Source organism: Halyomorpha halys, unplaced genomic scaffold, assembly GCF_000696795.3.
Source record: "Halyomorpha halys isolate HHAL.00 unplaced genomic scaffold, Hhal_1.1 Scaffold146.1, whole genome shotgun sequence".
NCBI classification, from domain to species: domain Eukaryota; kingdom Metazoa; phylum Arthropoda; class Insecta; order Hemiptera; family Pentatomidae; genus Halyomorpha; species Halyomorpha halys.
Genome location: NW_027110622.1, coordinates 784,776 through 791,313, shown reverse-complemented (window position 1 = coordinate 791,313; position 6,538 = coordinate 784,776).

Sequence of the window (6,538 nt, the reverse complement as noted above, 5' to 3'; positions counted from 1 at the left end):
TTCCTTCAATTACAGAATTGTAAGAAATCGGTTGAAAAAAGTATTAAAGATTTTTAGATCTCAATCCAAGAAACTGATATTGAAAAATTTCGCTTTGTAGATTCCGTCATCCAAAATAATAAAAGCACAAGAGGAGAAAAAATAAATTATTCTCCCTCCTCCTTCCCGAATTGTTTTTTATTTAAATGTTTATTTATAAAAAAAAAATTGATCTATTTAAGTAATGATAAGTCTCTGTTTATATGTGAATACAAAATTAAATCATTCTTAGGAAAAAAAAAAGAATATTTACGGTAAACATATTCACTCATAGACCTTCCCGTGTGGCAAATCTTTTAAGCGGAGACTAGCCGAACCTTAAAGTCGGAGTTGCAACCATTTAGTTTTCCACAATTCGCTATCTGGAGCCTGCCTCATCCATGATGAACCGCCACACTGTTTTGTTATTTCGTCGGCCCAGCTCTTGCGTTATCATCCTCTTCGCCTCTTCCTGTCCAGGGGAGTACAAGAGCCGGGAAGAAAAAAAGGCAGTTATCTCACCCCAATTTTTGATTACTTTAATGAAAACTAGGTATAATTACTAGTAAAAATTGATGAGCCTGCCAAGTATAGGTAGGAAGAATAAAAAATGGCGTCTGTTTCAAAACCTCAAAAAAACATTAATTTTTCATTCGGAGCTCTATATCTTAAAAACTAACAACAACACTAGAAAATCTAAGAGAACATTATTTAAAGAAGATTAAATTTGCTGAAATTTTAGCCCTAAAAGAGCTATTTGCGTTCAATAGTTCTCGAGATATAGCTTTTTAAAAAGCAAAATTTCTTAAAAATCTACTGAAAGATTAGTAGTTAATTTATTTTGAGAAATCTATTCATCAGGAACTATGTGACGTAAAGATGTCTATTAGCGCTCAAATTAAAGCTAGTTTAATGGACTATAAAGAAGTTTATGACCTTTACCTTCGTAGAATAGCTATTATATATGCTAAAATAAATTGATTTACAGTTGTTCGGACAATAAGTTTGATTTATGAAAAACTTTATTTCAGAAACCATTGGACGTACAGATGTCTGCCAGAGCTCAAATTAAAGCTAGTTAAATTTACTACAAAATAGTTAATTATGTTTATCTTTGTAGTAGTAGTTTTTATGATATTTGACAAAATAAACTCACAAAATGTTAATTTCTAGTTGTTCGTATAAAATGTTGGATATTTGAAGAAATATATCTCTAGATCCATAAGACGCACATATGTCTGTGAACACTCAAAATAAAGGAAATTTAACTTTCTATAAAGTAGCTTATGATACCTATCTTCGTAGGAGTAGTAGTTTTTATGATATTCACATATGAATATAAATTTGGCAAATGAAAATTTGTCCGAACAACTATAAATCAATTTATTTTAGCAAATTTCATGTAAATTATTAGTCCTACGAAGATAAACATCATAAACTAGCTTTAATTTGAGTGATAATAGACTTCTGTACGTCAAATGGTTTTTGCGATATAAATTTTTCAAAATAAATTCACTAACTACTGATCTTTCATTACATTCCATACAACATTTTTATGAAACGCTGCTTTTTAAAAAGCTATATCTCGAAAAATATTTAACGTAAATAACTCTATTAGGGCTCATATTTTAGCAAATTTACTATTCTTTAAATGACGTTCTCTTAGGTTTTCTAGTGTTGTTTCTACTTTTTAAGATATAGAGCTCGGAATGAAAAATTATTTTTTTTTATCGCTTTGAAACACCGCCATTTTTTATTCCCCCTACCTATTATACTTGGCAGACTCATCTATTTTGACTATTAATCATACATAGTTTTCATTAAAGTAATCAAAAATTGGGGTGAGATAACTGCCTTTTTTCCCTCTTGGGCTCTGGAGCTCGTCTCGCCTGCTGTCTTAGGATTTCCTCATAAGATGGCCTGCCCAGGTCCACTTGATTTTTCTACCGTAGCTTATGGCGCCGGTACCCATGGTTTCTTTTCTTAATTGAACCGAGCTAGCTTTATCCTTTAGAGAGACTCCAAGCATTATACGTTCCATTCTTCGTTGACAGGCGTTGATCGTTCTCTCTAAATTCTTAGTCAGAGACCACGTTTAGCATCCATGAGTAAGTGCTGGGACAATACAGCTCTTGAATAAAATTTTTTTGTGCCTTATATATTGACGGAATTTAAAAATATATCTGAGACTTCCAAATTTCTTCCATGCTTTATCTATTCAGGATTCAACTTCCTTGGCATCCCTATTCTCAAATGAAATTATTTGCCCAAGACAAATTACTTCATCGGAAATCTTCATGTCCATGAGGTTATGTCTAATAGTTTCCGAAGGGCCGTTAAGAATATGTTGGTTAACAAGGTTATATACTCCCCTTTTTCCACTCCATAAGTAAGAAATGACGAAAAAGACCTTAAAATAAAGATTTTATTTTTATTGTTAAATAGTTTATTGTTGTTTTCAAAATATATGTTTTAAAATATGAATAATAAATTTGCTGCTTAATCCCAACTAATATGTATATTAAACAACTTCCGTAAAAAGATAAAGGCTTTTTAAACTGATAGTCACTCCTAACTGCTTTCTGAACACATGCTTGTTAAAGGATATGTAATTATCTATTTTTATGAGTATGATAAACGTGATTCTTAATAATGTTTACAAAAAAAAAAACTTACTTTCTTGATATAGAATATGTTGATAAAATACCAAGGCTAGCTTAATTAGGTACTAAAAAAATATATTTGAAAATTGACGGTGAAAAAAATGTGTGCTGGAATTTCCATTCCAAAGTACAACAAAATCAAAGTATATCCCATTTTTTTAAAAGTTTATAGTTTATTTCAGAGAAAAAAAATATTCTATAAGCAAACTTATTATTTTTTACTTTCGTTTACTCATATATGGAATATATATATGGGGTATTCACAATCTTTAGTTTAACATATTAAAGTGTGTTAAATAGAAAAACTTATGTTAAATGAAGAAATGTTTCCTTCTTTTACCATGTTAAAACTATATAACATATAACATGGTTAAGAGTATATTTATAAGGCCTGGTAAATAGAGGATGGTTTTTTTTACGCCGGCTTTTACATACCTAGTTTTGTGAATACATACGGACCTACAATAAATAATTTCATGTATTATGTCTTTGATGCGCGATCATAAAGGCTTAAGTCGAAAATACGAATTTTTCAGGAGAGCAAAAGCAAAGTTCAACCATTAGGTAAAATATTATTGATATTTTTATAAAAAAATATAGTCAATTTATGAAAAGTACGTCTATCTGAAACACCTTAATACCAATTGGTAACTCTGATTTGGATAATACTAAGACATAATTTCCAAATCCTCAAAAAGTAACTGAAGCCTTTATGACCGCGCATTAAAGATATATATATATAATGGACTATTTTATTTTAATGAAGAAATATATAATGAAGAGAAAAAAAAAATGTGTTGTAGTTATGATCTATTGTGAGATAGTGACATGTCGTATATCGACCAACCTGTTCGCTATAAGTGTGTTTGAAAGGTGAGATAAGTAAGGCTAGCTAGGAAGGTGGGTATGTGAGCAATATTACAATCTGCAAGTTACATAACACAAAAATCAGTGAAGACTTTATTCTAACATATTTACAAGAACTACATGTTACTTTCACTGTTACAGAGTGTCTCTCTTCTTCTAACTTAGCTATCTAGTCTAGGAAATATATATGAACACTTGAGAAGAGGGGGTAGGAAGAATAGTGAAATGGGAGAAGGGGTTTGGACCAATCAGATAATTTAGGAAATAAGCGGAGCCTAGAGAGCCTATGAAATTAGAAGTAAATATCTGGGAGGGGAAAAAGGCGTGACTAGAAGCAGGGTGTGAGGCTTCCAAGAAATTGGAAACTAACTTTCATGTGTTAAACATAAAATAGTTAGACTGATGCAAGTCCATTGTGAGATGACAGCATGTACCTGCCTAAGTGTCAGCCCTTGCTATTGGTATAGGATACTAAGGGCTTGAAAGGGCTATTAGAAGGGTCTCTGGGGCCTTCTTTGAACCTAGTCGTTTTTATTGGGTTCCTTTTTCTATAAAATTGTAAGAAAATGTGGACATATGCAACCATATGTCTAAAGTGACATAGGTTCAGTTGGGCAAGGGGCAATTGTTTAAATTTATAATACCTGTTCCTTAACTTGCACAATACTCAAGGTCGCCAGTAGGGTACGAAGTGAAAGTCGCCTGATACATGGCCATCACACCAGATTTTTCTTTTCTGTGTACCTCACAAAAAAATATTTATAACCTCATCTCCTTAAGTTAATCATCAAATTCTTCCATAGTTCATATTTTCCCTATTTTCATATCTAATAAAATTTTGAAATGGTTAATTACTTCAAAGAAACAAAATTGATGGTAGTTTAGAGGTAGATTTTTGCTTTGATCCGTGATTTAAACCCCACCTAACTTGAATACGAATAATCTCTATCTGATATCAATGAGAATTCAATGGTAAATTGATTTACTGAGTTTAAAGTAGCCCTTTTTTGAGAAAAATCTAATAAAGTATGACAAAAAAAAATGCCTTTAGTATAAAACTTGAATCTCGTAGGACTATTCGTTTTTGAGCTCGGCTGTTTACATGCACATAGAATAAGGGAAAATTTTGAGAGGCTCTGTTAAAGTATATTTCCATCGAAAAGTCGAATTCGAAGTTTTTCGTGATCGTAATACTTTCTTTTATTTAGTATTTCATGTGATCTATAAGTAAAAAATGAATCGAAAAGGAAAAAAAAAACGAACAAAAAAACACTAAATATGTCTAAATACAAAAAAAATTCTTAGCGAAAGTTTCAAATATCATCATCAACATCATAATAATTTTTTGCCCTTTATCGCTTGCGCAGTGTGGGGTTACAATTTGCAGAGTCTGGACCAGATATCTCCCTCTTGGACCATCTCCCTTCTCCAACTCCATTCCATATCCCGCCTCCTGAACGCTTCCTTAACACTCTCCTTCCAGCAAATGCGCGGTTTTCCTCTTAGCCTTCTTCCCTCTCGAATTTCTTACGCCTTCCTGGCAGTTCTTTCCTAGTCCATTCCAAGGAGGTGTCCGAACCACCTTAGCTTGTGCCCCTCTAGGATGCTCTCAGCCGGTTTGACTCCGAGGTTAGTCCGAATGGTACTGTTCCGTACTGTATATCGTAGTGTCCTTCCTTCCACCTTACGAAGGTACCACATCTCCATGGATTGGATCCAGTTCTTGTGTTTCGAGGTTTGGGTCCCGGATTCGGAAGAGTAGGAAAGCATAGGGAGGAACGTTGATTTTTAGTTTTTCTCGTCGCTTCCCTTTTACCCAGGAAACCCCTTTGCAGCAAACTAAATATTCTTCTAGCTGCATTGATTCTTTGAGAAACTTCCTCATCAATGTAGCCGCTTTCGTTTAGATGAGCACCTAGATATCACCTTTATTATTCTACGGTTTTTTTTCCTATCCTCAAACATTTGGTCTTTTCCGGGTTAATTTTCATGTTTATCGTGGCCATTTCCTCTTGAAGAACATTTATGTTGTATTGGATCTCTCGGTGGTTGGAAGCCAGCAAGACCTGGCCATCCACGTAAGCTAACACTGAAAATTTTATGGGTTGTAAGTTCCTATGTCCTAACTCAAACTGTCTCATTCTAAGTTTAGGTTTCTTTATCGCTTACCGAGAACTACTAAGAAGAGCAGCAGGCTCAATCAGCAACCCTGACGAATACCTGATTTTGTCTCGAATTCATGTGATCTGTAGTTTCTTGTTCTTATCACATTCCTGGTTTTATTATAAAGACTCATCACTGCTAAGGTCGTCCCTCGATCAATGCCTCTATTTGACAGTGCCTGCCCTATGTCTTCCTTTCTTACTCTCTTAGAAGGTCTACAAAGAGATTCGAAAGTTCTTTATTCTTTTCGACAGTCTTCTCTGTTATTTGCCGGATTGCGAAGATAAGATCTTGCGTGCTTTGTTATGCTCTGAAACCATGACCTCTAGTCTTGCTTCAAAACGAATAAATCTAAAGAATCAAATATGCAAAGATAATAAACTAATTTAATATATAATCTTTTCACTTTTTTCGAGACTTATTTTGTTGTTTAAATAAAGTAATAACTTTAAGATAAGTCACAAACTTTGTTTATTATATCATCAATAGTCCAACGTTTCGGGCAATTCGGTCATCCTAACAGACATTCTTAAGTATAAATATACACCTCATATCCAACAATATATAAACTTTTGGCAGGCCATTCTGCTTCGGTCATTAATTTCAGTTAAATTACCCAATTTTGTTACTTTTCCGTTATTCGAATTTGGAATAGAAAAAAAATAACCTTCAAAAAGTTTCTAAATTGTTAGATATAAGGTGTAAATTTATATTTAAGATTGTCATTGAGGATGGCCGGTTAACTTAGATACAAATTATTTTATTTATATAATATTTTATTCTCTCTCTAAATGATGGTTGTTGTCTTTTTGTTTTTATAGCCCTGA